At 49.5% G+C, this 20,002-nt stretch overlaps 1 protein-coding gene across 10 annotated transcripts in view; it reads left to right on the top strand.

Annotated features, from left to right (window-relative positions):
- Positions 1–20,002, top strand: part of si:ch73-103b11.2 (myosin phosphatase Rho-interacting protein) — a 95,278-nt gene that overhangs the window by 31,415 nt on the left and 43,861 nt on the right. Inside the window, exon 1 of one of the 10 annotated variants that reach the window (XM_036549941.1) lies at positions 5,874–5,946. The exons of the other annotated variants lie outside the window; for them this stretch is intronic. The gene's annotated coding sequence lies outside the window, so the exon portion shown is untranslated. Of the gene's footprint in view, positions 1–5,873; positions 5,947–20,002 lie in introns of those variants that run through there. 10 annotated transcript variants of the gene reach the window in all.

Here is a 20,002-nt window from a genome sequence, read left to right as displayed (position 1 = left end):
ACTTAAAATCTACAGTGGAATTTTTGTGTGACTCTGACCCCAATAGCAGCGCTCACTGACAGATTAGCTCACGCGAGGGCTACCTTTTTCAGGTTCTTCAGCGGTGAGCAGAGGTGGAGTTTTGTTAGCTTCCTCTGTTTGTCGATTCTCCACGGCACCTTCCTTTCTTTGCTCTAACCACAGAGACTGAAAACGGCCATTCATCGACACCGGGGACAACTGGAAGTCTTTGTGTGATGGAGGAAGTTATTTCAGGGACAGAATGTTTCTCCTCCGAAACAGCTGTGGTTTGGAGAGGGATTCAAAGAACTTTGAGAACTTGGAGGGAGCTCTCCTGATTTGGCAGGGTTTATACCATTATAATTCAGAACAGAGTTAAAGAGATGCCCATTGTTTTATTGAGCAAAAAACAAATATAAAAAAACACAGTGGCAGTGAGGATATTTTTAATCACTTTACCTTAGATGTGTGCTCAGTGTGGTTTGGTGGAGTTGAGATGTATTAAGAAGTGGGTCATATCATATTTTGTCTTGTTTGTTTTTGCAGTGGACAGCTTCCTCATTTGTTCCTTAGCTGAAACTGTCTTCTATCAAGAATGCAAGTCAACTGATTTCCTCTCGGTCTGGAGTATCCATTTTATCTGTATAAATTCATAACTGCTGGGTAATTGAATCTAATGAAAGTTCCGGACTAAATGGCAAGTGATTCAGCTTCTGTAGCATTTTAACAAAGCACAGCTTTTAGTTTATAAAATGCCTATTGTAGCCACACCCAATCTCCATTTAAACGTTACAGATAATTGGGAGACCCCAGAATTGTTTTGTTTTTACAGCCCCAGCAGGAACAAAACAGCTAGCCTGTGACAGAGATGGAGCAGCCATGAGTCTGACTGAGTATACCTTATACCTGACTGTCCCCTAGGCGTTAAGGTCCCTACACTGAGAGTCCCCATGGTGGATCTCCTGCCTCTCGGCTTACGAGTAGCAAATCCTATGCCTGGTATTGATCAGCACTGAGGCAGCTTTGAGATTCACTGTCCAATCTATTGATAACCGCTGCACGCAGCTCTATTGATTTCTTATCGTGCTACACAGCAATCTCCTGCACTCCACATAATTGAAACTAAGCACCATCATTTAAATAGGCCCCTTCAGAACTTGGCTGGTAGTTCTGTATTTGATTGTGCATTTTTTTTGTGTGCGTTTGGGGGTTTTTTGTGTGGAAGCTGCCAAGGCACACTGCTGTTAAATTGCAGTGAGTCAAATGCTTGACTGTGCTGCTGGTGACCATGCCCATCAGGAGCACAAGGGAGAGCTTCACCTGCCCATACTGAGGAGAGGGAGATGCACACATATCCTGGATCAGAGTCTGAGAGGAGGACAGTATAGCTCTCAGGCCTCTGAGACGCTCGTCCCCTCAGGTTTCCGTCATCCCTCCCAGGGTGAGCACGCAGGTCTGGACTCACAGCATTTCCCCTCCACCTCGGGCTCATCTCACAGCTGAGGGGTGCGATAATTGCCAGGTTGTCGTTTCCTGCCGCTGGGGCCTTTGTGGTGGTGCATTCTTCAAATACCAGGGAGTTTAGAGTGGAACCCTGCTCTGCTCTGTTTTGGAGATGACGCACACCCCCATCCCCACCCCCCACCCTCATTAGTCCACTCTCTGAGGTGCAACAGCTGAAGGCGGCAGCTCCTTTTGTGCTCAACTCCACCTGCGCCCCTCTCATCTCTCTTTCTCTCTCTGTCTCCTTGTGCCTCTCACCCCCTCTCCGTCTGTCCTGCCCCAGTGTCTCTGTGCCTTTCCTGCCTGGTCTCTGAATAGACATAGATATGAATAGTCATAATCCAGGCTGGGCTTATTAAAAACCGGAGATAATAAAAACACTTTAGTCCACTGTTTGATATGGAAAATCTTGCATTCATGAGATGAAAGGCTCTCAAAAGGCCATTGTGACACACAAAGAGGTGCAGTATGACCATATATGGCCGTGGTGGGCTGAAACATGCCATTTATGAAGATTGATGCTTATTTTGTTTCTCTTTGAGGGCCAACCAAAGACAATGGGAAGGGAATGTTTACAATTGCTCTGCCCTCCCCTTGCTGGCAGCTGTTAACGGTCTGGTGACGTTTATTAGTGCGTTCAAATGCAGAGCTTGTCTACAGTGACGGGTGACTAAAGCTCTCAGTTCGTCACAAAAGATGTGGTCTTTGCATGTCATTTGAATTGGTCATGAGTTTACTGGAAGTGGAAATGCTCTGGTGTGTGAACGGGATGCGTTTGTCTAATGTTGTGGCAGCGTTAGAGGGACGTTACGGGATTGCTTCCGTGTTTATGCAGGCCCTGCTGTGTCGGTGCGTGTGGCCGTGCGCAGCATCACTCTGCTGCCCCTGCAGGGCCTGTGTGGTCAGCCTCCGGCGGCCGGGCTGTTGCTGTGGAGATGGTGTGCATCAATCACGGCAGGCTCCGCCCCCCGATGCCGCTCGGATTCCTCTGAAGGTTGTCGTGAAGATTCAGTGTTTCCCTCTGCCGGGGTGATGTGCCCTCCCAGACATAGCGGTGGGTCACGGAGAAAGAAATGATGCTGCAAAAACAAATGCCGGCTGTCTGCGCGCCCAAATTCCATCCCAATATCCCCAGGACCTAGCATTTAATGCTGATGACTGCTTTTTTAGCCCAGTGGGCCAATTGTTGCAGGCAGACAGGCTGCTGGGAGTTGTGACCATTTGTTGCAGCCTCTTTCTCTGAAAGTGAAGGCACGGCATTTCTTCCTCCTCCCTTCCATGCTCTTCACATCCAGGATAGAAACAGTTGCCGTTTCTTGATTTTCCTCATAAATACAGGTTGAAATGCATGTTAAATTGTGCAGAGCATGAACATTTTTTTGCTTATTTCACACACCTTTGAGTGGGTCTGTATGACCCCTTTGGACCGTCTGATTGGCTGGATCTATGGTCCTTCCTCAGGGCGCACAGTTCTGAAGCATACTGAGTGTGTATCAGTGGTCAGCCTGGTGATGTGCGTGTACACTGTACGGTAGGGGCTTGTTGTCTCTGGAGGTGCGGAGTGGGGTCAGGGGTGGCGTACACCATATGGGCCATGTGTTTATACACCACAGCATGTGTTTTCAGCCACCTACCCTGCTAGATAAGCAGTCCTTCCTGTAACCAATTCAACAAGAATATTTACTCTGCCCTGGGTGTCTGATTAATGAAACATAAATGCTATCATTTTCTCTCCCCCCCCCCTTTCTTTCTCCCTTTCTCTCCCGTGCTCATTCTGATCCAGCCCTCCCTCCCTTTTCTCTGGCTCACTTCTGTACCTCTGACTTAATGTATTGTGTTCACAAGAGCATTGTTATGGCTGAGGAGGGGACTCAGACGGGCCCCCTCTTGTTTAGCGCGCGGTGCTGAGTGCTGGAAGCGCTCCTGCAGGCTGTGCCAGCTCATGCAGCGGAAAACGGGCAGTAAAAGTCTGCGCAGATCATTTGTGGCGATTACATTGATCAGCCGTGTTTACATTGTGACGCTCTGATCTCACAGCGAAGGAAAACACTGGAGCCTCTTTGGATGGGTTTGTTTTCGTTGTTGCCGAAGCGTTTTATTGACTCTACACCAGGGGTAATGCGATGCAGGTTTCTGTTATGTAAACAGTGGCAGCATTGGAACAAGTCATATTTTTTGATCTCTTCCCCCCGTCAAAACATGCCTTCCTTATCTCCCTCCTGATGTTGGTTGGCTGCGATGAAGTGCGTGGACGCAATTACCCAGGTGACCGTTTTTTAGCGCTGCGGTACCTGCGGTCTCCGCAGCGACAGCAGCTGCCCCAGGTTGTCCTGGCTGAGTCCCGCTGCGCCGTTGTGCGAAGGACTCCGAGGACAGATTCCTCTGCAGGCTCAACGAGCTGGTTTATGAGCTTGGTGACATCACGGCGTCGGCGTTTGGTTTATGCCACCGATTCGCTGCCAAGTCGTGCCCCCCGGTCTCCTCTCCGCTGATCTCTTTCTCACATTAAATCATCTCGTCTGCTCCCCCCCACCGTTTACTCTCCTCCCACCTGGTGGGAGGTTCGCATGGCTCTAGAAGGCCTGCGGTGAACATAAAGAGGCAAAAGCACCATGCTGAGAATGCATGTAGCCCTCACCCGGAGCACCTCCAGCAAGCAATGCACATAAACTCAAACGTCATGCAAAGGTTATTGATCACTTTAGACTGCTTAAAGTCTCGAGCTTCAGAGTAAGCCACCTCTGCGCCTGTTAAACTCCTTCAGGCTCCTCAGTAACACAAAGCTGAGTCTGCGCTGTTTCCATTTTGGCACTGACAAAACCCCTCTCCCTATGTTGACACACCAAACGCAGTCCCGTACCGCAACAGATTACAGCTGCTCGAACAAGCTTGCGAGTGTGCTGAGAATGTTAAAACACAAGCTCTTGCCCTCTGATCCGTTCCCCCGCTTGTTTGCAGTATGAAGTCATCGTCGTGTCAGTAAAGCATTGCAAGCGTGCTGGATCCTGCGCCGGTTTGACTGGCAGGTCCGCTGCCGTCGAGCAGATCTTACTACGTTGCGGCAGGATGTCAGGGTGCCGAGTTGCAGCGTTGATCCCTCGTGCCCCCGGCCCATGCTGGCTGCATGTAGACACGCTCACTGCCCTGAACCCTGACCACATTAGCTCTCCCCTCCCCTCCTTCCCTCCCTTTGGAAGCTGTAGGATCATGAGCTTTTACACAACCAGGGGAGGAATTTTTTTCTGTGTTTCAGTATCACTTGTGCCAAAACCCAGTGCTGTAAAAAAAAAAAGCTTCTTTAGCAGTAAAGGAGTAATATTTTTAAATTGCTGCAGATCATCTTTTTGTGTGTTTAACCAGTTATGATTGCCACAGAGATTAAAACCTTTTTATTGCAGCCAAATAGTGAATCATTAAGGGAAGAACAACAAGAGATGAATTTATCATCTGCCCTGCAGAATTTCCTTTTTCAGTTTAGCATTTAGGCGCATGAAATATTTAATTTGCCCTTCTGCCCATTTTGTTCAGAATGTGGTTCAAAACATTCAACTGAATAGCTGGTGGTTAGCTATTTATTTTAAGTCCCATTTGCTTGCACTGTAGATGGAATTTAACAATGTTTAGCCATGTACACAACAGGATTAATTCATTTAGTGAGCTTTCACAGATGTACAGTAGTTAAGCTGACGCCGTAATGGAACGTGTTGTTGCACATTTCTACACAATGCCATACTGTGTGCTTTGTGTTGGGTAATGGGTCCCGGTCAGGATCATTCAATGAATCACCTAAAACAAGGACAAACTCCTCTGGGATCAAATGTCTCGTCTTCCACTCTTTGAGTGCTGGATACCAGTAATGTCATTCATGGGAATCAGGGCTTGGCCGATGTTTCTGAGCTAACATTGAACAAGACAGCGCAGCAAATACATGTTTTCGATGTCTGTCACTAGTGCATTTTTTTGTTTGCATCAGTCTGGAAATATTACATGTAGCACATTGTGACATTGTTTGTGAGGCCCCTGTACAGGAACAGTGCATCCATTCTGAAGTGCTGTGCTAAATGCCTGGTTTAAAATTAAAGTGCAGCTGTGTCCCTTTCACCGGCCTTGGACAGTCCGTACCCTCTTCGCATGCAGGTTTTGCTGATACATACATATCCTGTTGTTTGCGGCGCAGAAACATTAATGAACCGCGCTCACAGGTAGGTGTCAGATGCAGCATTAAGAACGGACAGGCCTCCCAGTGACGCAGCACCGAGCCCACATTTCTCCACCTTATCTCCATCGCCCTGCACCCACCCGCAGCTCACTGCTGCCTGGGCGTTCCCTCCGTCGGCTGGTCGTCAGGCGCGCTGTGCGAGGTCCTGCAGTAAGGAAGTGAGACCCTCCAGAGTCCACACATCGCATGGGTCAGATGCAGAAGGACGCGAGAGTGGTACACAGGTGAGGACAGGGAGGGGAGCCGGCCGCCACAGTTAATCCGCCAAGATGACCGTTTGGAACACTAAGATAACACCTGACACTGCACATGGCTGGCGTCGGGTCCCTAGGCTCTGTCTTCATGAGGTAGATAATTATGTTTCAGACTGCTGTATTGCATTTCAGATTTGCAGTGTAGGTGGTGTATTTGGCACTCTGTCATTGTATATTTTCTCAGTACTTGAACTGTGGGTTGCTGTGCTTGGCAGAAGTTCCCAGTGAAGGCAGCTTTGACGGGCTGTGCAGAGGAGAGGGTAGAGTGGCTGATTCAGGCTTGTGTGCCCTTAACTGAGGTGGAGGGTTTTATGCCTTCTCCACCAAGGGACATTTCCATCAGACTTTAAAAACAATAGTGGCATTCTACTGTTGTCATTAGTGTCTTTAATGACAGGCTTTATCACTGTTGCTTGGTCGACCAGCTTAGTTTTACTTTTTTACTTCTTTCATGCCATTTAAACCCTCTCAGCGTAGAACTTGTGAGCAAACAGTGAGAAACAGTGCGCCAACCCACAGACCTACTCTGAAATCACTTGAGTTGCTATACACGATGGATATGGCCATGCAATGTGACTGTCAGAGCTATTGCAAATGAAGCTTTTGTTTCGGAGTGTTTTAAGTGGGCAGCATGCTGCCTTCATGCCCAGCTGTGAGACCTGCCGCCTCCCTCACGCCTGTTGGCCCACCTGCAGCGTGACTCTGTGTGGGCTTTGCTCCTCAGCACCTGGCTCTGTGGACAGCAGGGCGCTCACTGAATTCTACCCTAACCCACTCAGACACATGAACTTCTGGCACGGACCGAAGGAAACTGTGTGTCGTTCATCCTAATACGTCAATGACGGCAGCGAAAATATCTTTGATCCTGCTGTTAGGATAGACACAAAGGCGTGTATCTTCATGTAGAAACAGGGGCTTGAGTTAGTGACTCTGCTTTATATCTGAAGTTATGGTCTTTTTAAGTATTGCATAAAGAAATTCAAGCAATTATTTCCAGACATGTAGCGGTTGCTGACCTGGTTTTAGTTTGGTTTAATTGAGCTTATATTACTGAGCTGGCTGCGCAGTCAAATGTGATAATAGAGGCACTACTTGGAACCCAACAGTGCTACATGAAATACCTCCAGTCAAAATGCCAGTGAAAGTAATCCGGCTACTTTTCCTGTGGTATTCACACAATCTTGGAGGACGTGCGTGTTATCAGTTCGAATGACATGGATCCTACGCAGCAGTGCAAAGACCGGAAAGGTGGCCGTTCAGTGGCTGTTGAATGTCTTAATGTCTCAAATGCTGTTGAAAGTAGGGGATGTCCAAGCGCCAGAGCGGAGGCGAGAGGATGTTTTTAATGAGGTAATGTGTTGCCTGTTGAATTTCCTGCCGATTGTGACCTGATTATATTGTGTCCGGGACGCGGCTGAGGACACACCGTACAGTATCGCCCAGGCGCGCATCTGACCCTCACAGGGGTGACAGGCTCCTGTCACGTCTCGTCCAGGCCCTCTGCCAGAGAGAAGTCACTCTCTGTGCTCGTCTTACACAACTGAAAACTTAGAATCGCCTCTTCTGTTCCATAGTTCCCCCGCCTCTGTCCGCCCCCCCCCCCACCGCCCCACTCTCAATTTTGGCAGCCGCGAAACAATGAAAACAACCCTGAACGTTAAAGACAGAAATGTTTCGGCTTCCTAATCGCTCTTGCCGTGAAAGAGAAAAAGGCGAATACCAATGAAAATTCAGCTTCAAAGGGAGAGGATTTTGGCTGCGTGACCCTCTTCAGAAGTCCATCTGAAATGATAGCTGCTGCCTTGTTTACTTTGGCCTGGTGGGGGTGGCCCGTGCGTCAGCATGCTTTTTATTGAGAGTTCTGTGGTTTTAGTCCACATCATCCCAGGCGCTCACTCACGCGCACGCCAGGGCCATGGCTGAGACCTGGACCCAGAGCTGAACACAAATCTGACTGTTCTGAAGGAGTTCATTTCTTCTGGTGGCACACTCGAAGATCTTATTTGTGTCAGATTACACCCCAGGCTGCATCATCATTTCACCCCCATATCACATGCCAGACGTGTGAGGCATATGAATACTTGGTCAGACGTAAAACCTGTCCAGACAGAAATGTGAAATGTCAGCCAATGACCAGACATCATTGATAGTTCAGTGTTTTGCCTCCTTTACAAACTCAAAACAAATGCATTGTTAGTGGGAGGCTTCAGCTGCGGTAGTCAAATTATAGGGCTTTGAGGATACAGCAGTGAGTGCATAATAATTATTATTATTATCCATTTGATTGACGCTTTTCCCTCAAGTGACTCAGTGTTCTTGGCATATCTTTGATGGGCTGGGTTGGGACTGGGGTTGTACTGGTAATATGTGCTTGATGCGGACTTCAATACGAGGGGACCGGAAGCATCCAACCTGTGGTAACAAGTCATGTAGCGCACACACTCTCACAAACTGAAGAGCTTCAGCGCTGGCTCACAGACACTGGGCATTGCTCTTTTTATGGCATAGTGCACTTGAACTGCTGTATCGCCCCTGTGGGAAAAGGCAAATAAAAGTGGGTCTGCATGTTATCTTTCCATAGTTATGAGAAGTTGATGTGTCTCATTATTTTCACAGCAATGAAAAGAACACACTGCTTGTTTTGGTCTCAGTGTTACCACGGTCAAACTCAAAGCCTTCCGCTATGGAGTCAGCTGGACAGACCTCGTTCCGTATGATAGCCGTCAAATGTCACCCCGAGGCAGGATGGCGGGACCGAGGGCAAGCCCGCGTCTCCGCAGAACGGCACGGCAGACACAGCCCCTCCGGACCGACAGTGCTGAAAGCAAGCTTGCTAATTAGCGAAGAGCGGGAGACCCGCCCGGCTGTCCGCTCCTGCTCCGGGCGGCAGAGTCACTCCCGCCAACGGCTGCCTTAATGAGAGGGAGAATGGTCTCTCACCCGTCCCACACCTGCAGCACGCAGCTGGTGCTGGCAAACATAGCAGCGGCGCTCGCAGCGGGGCGAAGGCCCAGCACCGAGCGCTTTGCACAGGCCGCTCTGTGCGTACACTTGAGCGTGGGGAGTGGAGGGGTGACGAGCGGGCGCATGACAGCCGATGATGCTGAGATAAGGAGCCTGGAATAACACCCCCATAGAGCCCCCCCTTCTTCACGGGTGCGTCGGCGAGCTGGGCTGCCTCCCCTTACCACCACAGCGAGCAGCGAAATTCGCCGGCATCTCTGCAAAGCCTCATAACGGGAGTGCTGTCATCCTGTTGTAAATAGCTTGCAGCGTGGGCTCGGGGAGAGATTGGCGAGGCTTGTAACACGTACAGGAAAGAATGAGATGACATGGCTCGGCTGGCATCTGGGAGCCGGCTATGAACGATGGTCTTGGCTCATGTCGGCGTTTCGCAATGTGTGTGTGTGTGGGTGTTTGTGTGTGTGCGTGCCGCTGTCATGAGTCTCCAAGGAAAGGGAAAATGTTGGCATTATCTCCATCGGAGATAGGAAAGCGAATTGTTCGGTCCCATGGGCATCCAAGGCCTGTCACCATTGCCAGGTCTTGTGTGAGTGCAGCAAGCCTTTCTTTTGACGTTAGCCAATGCCTGACTGTGTGCAATTTTCGCCCGCTTGCTCATATCCCATTGGGCTCAAGCACTCTGGAGGAGGAGGGCGATAAGAACAGCCTGGGCAGCAGTGAGTGAAGACACTCACCCCCCTAGAGACAGGCAGCAGCCACTGAAGCAGAAAGCCCTGGCTGAACATCATGTGCTCTCTGCTGGGGAGCGCTGTCATGTGTGCGATAGAGGCACCCCAACACCACTGCTATGCCCCAGCAACAGTCCCACTGTCTGCCAGTGGGCCCGCGGGAGAAGCTCACTTGGCTCAAGGTCACACGCCTTGAGACACGTTTCATCCTGGCTCTGGTTTTTATTCGGACCAGAGTCTGTAGTGCAGGGTTTCAAAATGTAATCTGCTGATCCCTTCCAAGGGACGCAGACACGCACGCACACACACACACACGCTAAGCCCATCATAACTGCGCCAGCATACACATCAGCTAGGTGAACCACTGCTATGATGACCCTGCAGTCACGAGAACCCAGGCAGAAGAGATGAGAAGAGAAGAAGAGACTGGTGCTCATAAACCCAACGCTAATCCTCAACCGTATCTGTTTATGACAAGAAGCCACTGAGAGGGCCTGTGGCTCTTGACAGGACAAGGTGTGGGCGGAGGTGGCTTTGCAGCATGCTAATATTTCCACGTGTGGCAGGGGGCCTGACTACTGGTAGTGGTGCCAAAGTAGAGTACATGAGAAACGGGCGTAATAAATTATGCGTTGTGCGCTCTCTGTGTATGAAAAATGAGCCTCTGGCATGTGAGGGCCAGGCTCTGCCATACTACAGTTCCCTTTGTAGTACAGACGGGTACACCTCCCCACAATTACAGCGGAGGAGGAGAGACAGTGGATTATTGTCTCACAGGATCCAAAAACTGTGGAGGTCTCTTCCCTTTGTGCTCAGATTTATTGTTTGTTTATTGTGTTTCTGTTATTGCATCTCCCCGCTTCTTCCGTAGAAGACCTGCGGTATATCTCGAGAGCTGTGTATGATGTGGGGGGAGGGGGAGGGGGGTAAATCTTTGTTTTTTTTTTTTTTTTTTTTTTTACTTCAGTTGAAGCCCCTCATTTGTGTTATCCCTTTTGGAATTATTCCTGATTTCACAGCTGTACAGCTAAATGCCATTTGAGTGTGTGTGTTTGTGTGTGTGTATGTGTGTGTGTGTGTGTTTTTAATCAGTAAGGTTGTGTTTATTCTCCGTGAAGTGTGACTTCAGAAACCCCCAAGTTAATCTGTCTGTTCCATGTACCTCTCCGCATAATGCACCAGCCTGTGGAATGTTATCTTGGCCTGCAGTACAGGGGGGCTCCTGATACTCGCTCTCAGAAGACACCTCTCGCCTGCCCGTTTCTGCTGTCTGCAGAAGCTGATACATGCTGTCTCATGCTCCCTCACAAACTGGTGTGGAAGAAGCTGGCGTGACTTAGCGGGCCCGTCTTTATCAGCGTTGAAGTCTTGACGGCTTCCTCGCCGTCACTGAGCCGCTGGTTTTTTCAGCAACCAGCGAGGAACATGAAGTTAATAGAAGCCTAATCGCGACAGCTTAGCAGCTAGTGTGTGTGTGTGTGTGAAGTTAATAGGCTGCAGCCACCAGTCGTGTTGCGCAGCAGATATGAAGCAGATAATGGCTCGTAATGAATGGCAGACTGTGAAATTCACCCTCTGAGCCTTTGCCCTGTGCTCTCGTTGAAATGTGAAAAGAAGGAAAATCTGTTTCCATTGCGTAATTTCTGCTGTGTGTCAGATATTAAGGAGGAAAGGGAAGGTGTGGGGGATGAGGGTTAAATGCATAGTGTTTGTGTTCTATTAAAATTGCTGAAATGACCCCGCATTATTACATCACTATTTCCTATGCAGATTTATGTGATACATACTCACTGGAATGTCTGGTGTCTAACCGGAGCTGTTGCGAGTCCAAATGTATGTTTTGGTGCCTGTGCGTTCATCAGTGTTCTCTTGGCCTGATGCCGTGGCTCAGTGCACCTCTCCTTGGTGAAAGATGGCACAGATTCTCAGGTAGATTGTCCCGCAGGGTTGTTGTTTGGACTTCAGTTCAGGTGGAACTTTTAGGTATATCACTTTTAGTGATGTCTCGTGATGGGGAAGAGAGTGTACAAAAGGAAGCTCGTTGGCTGATTGCACTTCCTTCAGAGTTTGGTAGAAACGGGCCTCTGCGCCGTCTCGTTTGGTGGCTTTATCGGAGCTGGCTGAACGTGCAGTCACTCCAAGCTGCCAGCAGACTCTTCAGTCATCGCAGTGCGCACATCTGCATCCGCTGGAGCTGCGCAGACCTGCTGCTGCAGTGAGCCTCCTCTCCGGGGCTGGGGCAGGGCCGCGCAGGCCAGCACCGCCTGCTGCACCTGAAAGACTATATTAACAGGAACGGTTGTGTTTTACCGACAACTAGAGGGGAAGAGCACAGTGCGTTTCACCTCAGTGCTTAGGTGTAGTGCACCTGACCCCTTCTCTGTGTTGCTTCCTCTAGACCGGTGTTTCTCAATCCTACTCCTGGAGCCCCCCTGTCCTGCATATCTTCTATCTATCTTTGCTCCAAACACACCTGATTGAAATGACTAACATGCTCTTGATTACATCAGGTGTGCTCAACTAATCAAAAGTGCCACTGATGAGTTCAGTCAGGTAGAGCAGGGAAAGATGGAAAACGTGCAGAGCAGGGGGGCCCCAGGAGCAGGATTGAGAATCAGTGTTCTAGACTGAGATCATGTTCATACTGCTTCACATGTTTGCTACAGGGGGAACTCAGAATGGCCTCTTCTGTGAGGGGCATGTGAACAATAACCATGTTTCACTTCAGGAAACCAAGCAAATTACCTCAATGCAAAAGGCTCATTGTTTGAAAGAATTTTGAGCCCATGGTCTAATAATAAATCAAGCAAGGTCAATCTTGTGTTTTTTTTTTTTTTCTTTTTTGTGTGTGTTTTACCGAGGAGATGGAATTATGGCAGTCTCATTCGGTTTCTTTACACGATTGAGAGTACTAAATTATTTAAACTTAACTTGAGGCTATTGTGCATGAAGTTGGGCTGCATGATATATAATTTCAAGCAGTACATAAACAGGAAATATACAGTGACATCAATGTTTGCTCTGTTTACTTTCAGAATTTTTGGCAGGGTTTGCATGGTACGTAAAGCATGCAATAGGAAGCCATGTCATGATTACTGGTTGCAGACGAATTCAACCTTACTTGCGTTTGTGAAGGTGAATCATTTCAATGTAAAAATCAAACCTAGGTGTGACCTCTGAGCTTCGAGGCAAGGTCAAGTGTAACTTTGAACTGCGTGTGTAAACGCGCCCTTAGATAACCTCTCAGCTCCACGGCTGAGAGCACAACAAGAACGCACTGACGCTTCGTTTTGGGTTTTTTGGCCTTCATGTTGCCCTGAATTGCCCTAGCATCGGCCAGCTGGCTTTCTCTGGGCTCAGAACACAAAGCAGTAACCTTCCTGTCTGGCTATTGCTGTTTAATCTGAGAGAGACGAGAGATGGAAACTGGAACCCATTGATCCAGAGTCTGGAGCCCAGGAGTGGTGCGGAGGGCCAGAGGAGCAGTGAGGGACTCGCTGGAGCTCAGGGTGAGTGTGGGAGGGATGCCGTGTTTACCAGACACGTGGGGTTGGGAGGTGAGGGTTAGACCTCCGTCACCTGCTGTGAGGCTGTTGTTTCCGCACCTGTTGTCAGGGCACAGCACCCAAATTTGGGACGTCTGCTGTTTTTTTTTTTTTTTTTCACACGACCGGGTTGTTAGACAGCCATCTGTGGAGAACAAGCCTAGACAGTGCGTTTTGTCAGCTTCTCGTCCATTTGTCAATGATGTAAGAGCACTCCAGGTCATCTGAGGAAAAGATTATTCTCTGAACAAGTTTAAGAACTACAAATGTTCTTTATTTTACATTGGAAATTAGAAACTATCTGGACCGACCATTGTGTTGCACTTTTAAAATACTTTTGTGAACATCTGTCTTTGAGTCTGTCCAAATGGATGTTTTTTTTAGGAGCCCAAGAACATTGTTGTTCTCAGGAATGGTCCTTGTCTCTTTTTGTTTGTCTGGCTTGTTTGTGAGAAGGATCTGTGGTAGTATGTGGATGGACCCAGAGAAGCTCTCAGCTTCTGTGGTTCCCATGTGAAAAAAGAACTAAGTCTGAACAAAGGAAAACGAAGCAACGTCCAAATTGGAAAAACAAACAAACAGGCACCAAATATGGCAGTGACCAAAAACCAGCTTTTCAGCTGCCTCCAGCCCGCCTGTGGAAGTTAAACGCGTACGTTAGTTTTTATTTTCTCCTTCTCTTCCTTCTGGAAAAACAGTCGGGTTTCATTACTGGGCACGCGCATTGTCGATGAATGCGGTTTTTTTGTACACACTGGAGTGTAGGTGTTTGCGCATAAGGAGCGGACCTTGCCCAGGCCCTAGTCCTGACCCTCACACCCCGCACTGTTTGGTCGCTGTTAATCAGTGCACACCGCCAGCACCTGCCCCTCGCACCTACTCGGCTCGCTGGGCCCAGCCGGAAGGTTGGACGGGGAGGTCACCCCACCCTCTCCTCTCTGCTCGGCGGTGATGCGGAGCTGACGTTAAGTGCATCTGGCTGTTCCTCGTGTCGTTAGAGGCCGGACCGTGTGAGAACCGTGTTTTCTGACACGGTCTCCCATCACCACCATTTTGTGCTGGAATCAAGCCGCCCCACCGGTTCCACCCTCCTTCCCCCCCCCCCCCCCCCCCCCCCCCGCATACCCTCTCAGAATAAAGGAACGCTCACGCAACATTCCTCACATTCCTGTCTCTGTGTAAATTCTCAACCGGTTGTATGTATGTGCCTGCGTGACGTTTTCTGGGAATTGTGTTGGTGACACAACAGTGGCATCTGCCCTGGTTTGCAGGCGTTGTGTGTGATGCCATGCTGGTGGAGTCCGTGTCCTGTGTAGCGGCCTGCTGTGAAACTGCACTTCCTGAGGGAGAGATGCTTTTGACACTTGCTGTTGCACACAGAAGCAAAAGCCTAGCTTTCAAGAATACGTCTCCAGTTTAGAAGTAGCTGCTGAAATAGTTTTAATGACATCTTGATGGAGGGGGTTTCTGCACAGGTACCAAGACAACAGCAAGAAAAATAAGTCATATGATGCCGGGTCTGATGCTGGTGCTGCAGCTGCTGCCTTCAGATCAGTCAGAGCAGCTGCCTGGTCTCTTTACTTTCAGCTCTCTGCCTATCAGAATCTCCTAATTGAGTTCATTAAGGTTCAGGTTTTCATGCATACGAGTCGACTTTCAGCCTCGAGCGCTGAAAGGGAGGCATTACTGGTTTGCATCCAGCGCTGAAAATATGCAGAGACACAGACCTGCCAAAAAGTTAATCTGTTCTCAAAATGTCATTAGGGGGAAAAATCTGGAGGTTGGCTTTGCTCTTGACTGCGGGCAATGCCGGTGACTGATATGTTTCTGATTTGCCTAATTGCTCCCAATCTCTGAGTACTCTACAAATGAACACGGCTAAACGCAGGGCAGCAGCTGTGGCGAGGGTGTGAAGTATGAACGGTGGGGTAATTCTTCCTCACAGACGAGGGGGGGGTGTGGTGTTATTCCATTCCAGCCATTTCACACCAGCCATTTGCCCGAGGACAGCAAATGTCACAGTTCTGTTGGATGAATGTGGACATAAGTGTGTGAGATATTTAACTCCCACAATTCTTTTGTTGCTGTGAAAAGTTGCTGGACACCTGCCCATAGAGCTGCTGTAGAGCGTTACCAGCGTCTTGCCTTTTTAAGCTACCACAGAGATGAGAGGAGAGGATCTGTCTTTTTCTGTGTGTTGCATTGTACCGAGAGGTTCTGTGCACTGAGTTGTAAAGCAGGTTTGTTGCTTTTTTTTTTCCTCGTGGTTTTCCATCACTGAAAGGGGGTGACAATCCCACATTGTACGGATACTGGTGCTGCCCCACAAAGGCCCCATTGTTCAGCGGAGTGGCCGGGGGAGAGGGACTGGGCCTGCCTTTGGAGGCCAAAGCTTTCTTTTTCTCCTGGTTTCAAGCGAGCTGGGCCGCAATGGGAGCTGACAGCTTTGGGTCTCCTGTCAACACGTGTTAGCCGAGTCCCGTGCTGACTGCCTGGCCCGGCCCCCTCCCCACCTCCCTCTCTCCCTCCCTCTCTTGACTAATTAACCTTGCCGTTGTTGCCTTTTTCCAGCCCCCTCTGATTGGCCCTCTGTGCCCGTCAGTATGCGGGCAACTTTATTTCGCTTCAGGGACAAGTGGAAGTTAACCTGCTGAAGTCGCACACCATGGCATTTCCGGAGCTCTCGTTAATTGGGAAATGGGAAATCCTCAAGTAATTAAGTGACTTTCCAAACCTGAATCATTCATTTCTTTCGGTCAACAACATTTGTGCTTGTGGTTAAATGCTGTGGTCGGCCTTTGCTGTTGTAGCTCTTGAACATGCAGTCTTATGTAGTGAGCACTGCTATAACTGCTGCTGTCCACTTAGAGGAGATTCTGTCAGACTTCTAAGTCTCGTGATGAAAGAAAAGATTTATGGTTGTCAGATAAAAAACAGGAGGCCTGAGACTATTCATAGGCGCAGAAGGGGTTTGATCTTTTAAAATCCCGCTCATATTTATATATTCCGAGCATAATTTTTTCCAAACATTTTTCAGCAAGCGCTGCATAGGAAAGCCAAGTGCATGTGCCAAGAAAATGTTCATGCTTCAAGCTGTAAAACCAGTGTGGTCTCCAGAATGTGCACTCCAGTACTTACCACGCTGTTTCTGACAGTTCAATTACTCTGAAAGGCTGTGCCATGCATGCCTCGGTCTGGCTTGCTGGATGACCGAGTCCCATTCCGGTCACCAGCCTAAAGCGGCGCGGGCTCACAGTCTGCTCCAGCTCTGCTGGTTTACAGCGAGGCTCATTACGAGACAGGTGTTTGTTTCAGCAGGGCTTCTCCCACAATGCCCTATTGCTGAGGCGCCTGGCCCCCGTGAGATTTATGTCATGTGGCTGCTACCGCATGGGAGATTTTTTTCTTGCTTGTTTGTGTTCATGGGCCTAGGAGAGCACTGAGGCTATTACATTGAGCTAGACGTACAAATGTCTCCATAGAGTGTGACAATGCAGATCTTTTGAGCCCCCCTCTCTCGCCCCTTCAAAATATCCATACCAGTACAAAAAAAGAACAAGTGGCCCCCTCAGCTCTCCGTATGGGCCTCTTCAGATCCCCAATCTGGAGTAGAGCTCTTCCCCTGATTGACAGCACCTCAGGCAGGGATAAGCAGTTGCTCATCGTGCCAGTCATGGTGATGAGAGAGGGCCCCAGCCTGGAGGGAGGGGCGTGGCCCCGAGCCTGGGGGGAACGGGAGTGTATTCATGGTGTCAGTTAGCACCCCAACCCAGCTGTCACTCACAGGACTGAGGGCTTGGGGTGGTGGGAGGGGGGTAAAGCCCTGCCTGACAGGCCGATTCAGAGTGGGAAAGGTGGCAGTACGAGAGGCCAGGGCAGGGGGACATGTCTGTGTTTGTTTTCTTTTTCTTGAAGAACAAGGGCTCCCGTTTCCTGTTTTGAGAAAACTGGTCACAAGCAAAGTGTTTCATTGGAACAGAATAATCAAGCCCCGCCTCCCATATCCAGCCCTGCCAGTCAAATTCGAATGCAAACTGTCGAGAGTCATAGCCCAGCTGACACGTTTCATTTACTGGTGCAGATTTTGCGTGTTTGCTCAAAGTCACATCTCCGCTTGTGTCCAAGTTTCCCGTTTCAATAACAGGGAATGTGTTCTGTGCTTATGTACACTGCAGTAGCGGAGAGTTTTATGCTCTTTTTTTCATGATGTCGTTACACAGGCCCTGTTTGGATTGGTCACGCTCTCACTTTGACTTTGTCAGAATCTGGCCCTCCCCATCTCGGCTGTCACACTCCTCTGTAACACCGCTCAGAGGCTTTGTGAAAATCAGCTTCTCTCCAGTTTCAGGAACGCAACCCTTTCAATGGCCGTTCAAGTCATTGACTTGTTTGTGAAGCACACAGATCCAGTCTGTGTGCTATTACAAATAACAAGTGAGGCTGAAGGGACAGTGTGAAGTGGGTGTATTTGACACTTGTGCATTTGTGTGTGTGTAGGTGTGCTTCTGTGTGTCTGTGTGTGTGTGTGTGTGTGTGTGTGTGTGTGTGTGTGTGTGTGTGTGTGTGTGCGTGCGTGTGCGTGTGTGTGTCTGTCTGTGTGTGTGTGTGTGTGTGTGTGTGTGTGTGTGTGCGCGTGCGTGTGTGTGTCTGGGCGTGTGCGTGTGCGCCCGTGTGAGGCTGGCTGCACAGATGGTCTGCATTCCCGGTTGAGTGTGGCCGCATGGCCCTGACACCTTGGCCTCTGTCAGTGCTCAGACTGCGGGAGTCCGAGGGTCCGCAGACCGGCCTCTCAGGACAAGCTGACACTGCTGACGTCAGCTCCCTCTCAAACACACGCAGCTGACCGTCACAGCCAGCTGTCCCTTCATGCCAAAACAAGGCCAGCCCCAGCTGAAGTAAAGAGCATTTTCACCACATGCTCTGTCTTCAAGTGTGAGTGCTTAGCAGAACGCAATCTCACACAACAATCTCTCCATTAGTGCGCGCATGAGATCGTGTCTCCTGGTCGTCACTGGAGATCCCCGCCCATAGCCTTCTCCAGCAGGAAAACGCCAGGGAAAAGCATGTTTTCTAGCAGGAAGATTGCAGGTTCTGCTTACATGCGGTTGGCCGCCAGCTGGTGCGCCCTGACTATTTAGGCCATGAAAGTGACATCATGTAGGGAGTATGAATGAGTGTGTTTGCCCTGACGGCTGCTGCACCACAGAGCTTGCACAGTGTCACCGGGGTGATTGTTTAGCAGTCAGGCCTCCAGCAATCTCCTGTGGCCCCTGCGCACCATGGGTAGAGATAGATGTGTATGAGGCGCTCAGTTTCTGTTGCCTCATCCCTCCTGTTGTTGTCATTTACTTATCGACGGCAGTAACGTGGTGTTGGAGAACAGGGCCAGGACCTCTGCGGTCACAGGCTCCCTGTAATTCAGCTCCCTGCCTCCCATGTCTGTGGTTTTGGAGCGGCAAGGACCCAGAGGCTGTCTTCCCAGCCGCCTGAGCCAGGGCCTCTTAGTCAGCACTCCTGTCTCCTGTCAGACAGCGTCCGCTGCATCCTTCCCGTTTCAGTAAAGCGCCTCCTCAGCTCTCCCTCGCCTCGCTGCGGAGGCCAGCTGTCCGCTGAACTTTCACTCTCAGTCAGGCCAGAGAACACGGAGGCAGTCCTCTCTAACCCAGTGCAACACTTGGACCCGATGACCCGGGCTGACTGAGCAGAAGAGATTTGCTCGCTACCGGGGGTTTCTGGGAGCAGGCTATTTTTACACAACTGCCTCTTGCTAGAAATCGTGACATCCATTTGTTTTGCTCTTCCATCCTGTTTAAACGGTCAGTGAGGCGTTGTGGGACTGGCTGCCTGCTTGTTTTCCATATACACGTAGGTTTCAGCCTTACTGATGCTACAGCCAGGGTTTCTCTGCTGAACTGCATGTTTTACACTGGACCTCAATTTGTTTCAATAAAACAAAAATGTCAGTAAAGCTGCCTCATATGTAAATTCCTTTCTTTTGTCCATATTCAGTATCGCTTTCCCATTGCATTTCAGCAGCAGACACAGGCTTTCTAGCAGCATGGTGTCTATATTTAGAGTGCTAAGCCTGCCTGGTACAGAATGTCCAGCACTCCTGTCTCCTTCATCTGTTTGTGTTGAAGGCATTGGAGTGCAGGCAGGCTCCCTCTCTAATTTGGTTTCCCCAGAGCTAGCACAGACACCTAGGGCAGGGAATGGTACCCCTTCACCCCCAGTAGCGGGGTGACAGATCACAAGACTGAGAAGAGGTTGTGGTGGCCTGCCGTGTTTTTGCTGTCTCAGAGCAGCATCCGGAGCAAAGGCTTTTGGTATTGGAGTCCCATTAACTGCGCAGGGAAGGCCCAACTCAGGGGGGTCTGAAACACTGCAGGGGAAACCAGCGGGCCTGTGTGTGTCTGTGTGTGTGTGCGTGCGTGCGTTTCCGCACGCCTGTGTGTATATGTGTGTGCATGGTCACTTGTGCTATGAGAGGAAGGAATGAAGAGCAAGAGACCAAATGTTAATGCAACAGACAGAGATGTTGTGGGGAGATGATGCATGCCATCATGTAATAAGGGTCTGAATCGGTCGGTTACCACAAGCAGCAATGAAAGGAGAGCAATTTAAAACTCAGAGGGAATTTAGCAATTCATTATTTAAGAAAATCAGGAAGCATGTAGAGCCTGCCTCCTTTGCCTACGGTGTTAACCTGATTTACCCCACCGCTCTGACTCTCGTGGGACACTTTGGCACTAGAGCTGAGAGCATGCCGCTCAGCATGTACGTGTGTGT

The sequence above is a fragment of the Megalops cyprinoides genome, chromosome 1 (assembly GCF_013368585.1).
Source record: "Megalops cyprinoides isolate fMegCyp1 chromosome 1, fMegCyp1.pri, whole genome shotgun sequence".
Lineage (NCBI taxonomy): Eukaryota > Metazoa > Chordata > Actinopteri > Elopiformes > Megalopidae > Megalops > Megalops cyprinoides.
The sequence above is the reverse complement of the archived record's forward strand: the minus strand, read 5'-3'. Positions and strand labels throughout refer to the sequence as shown.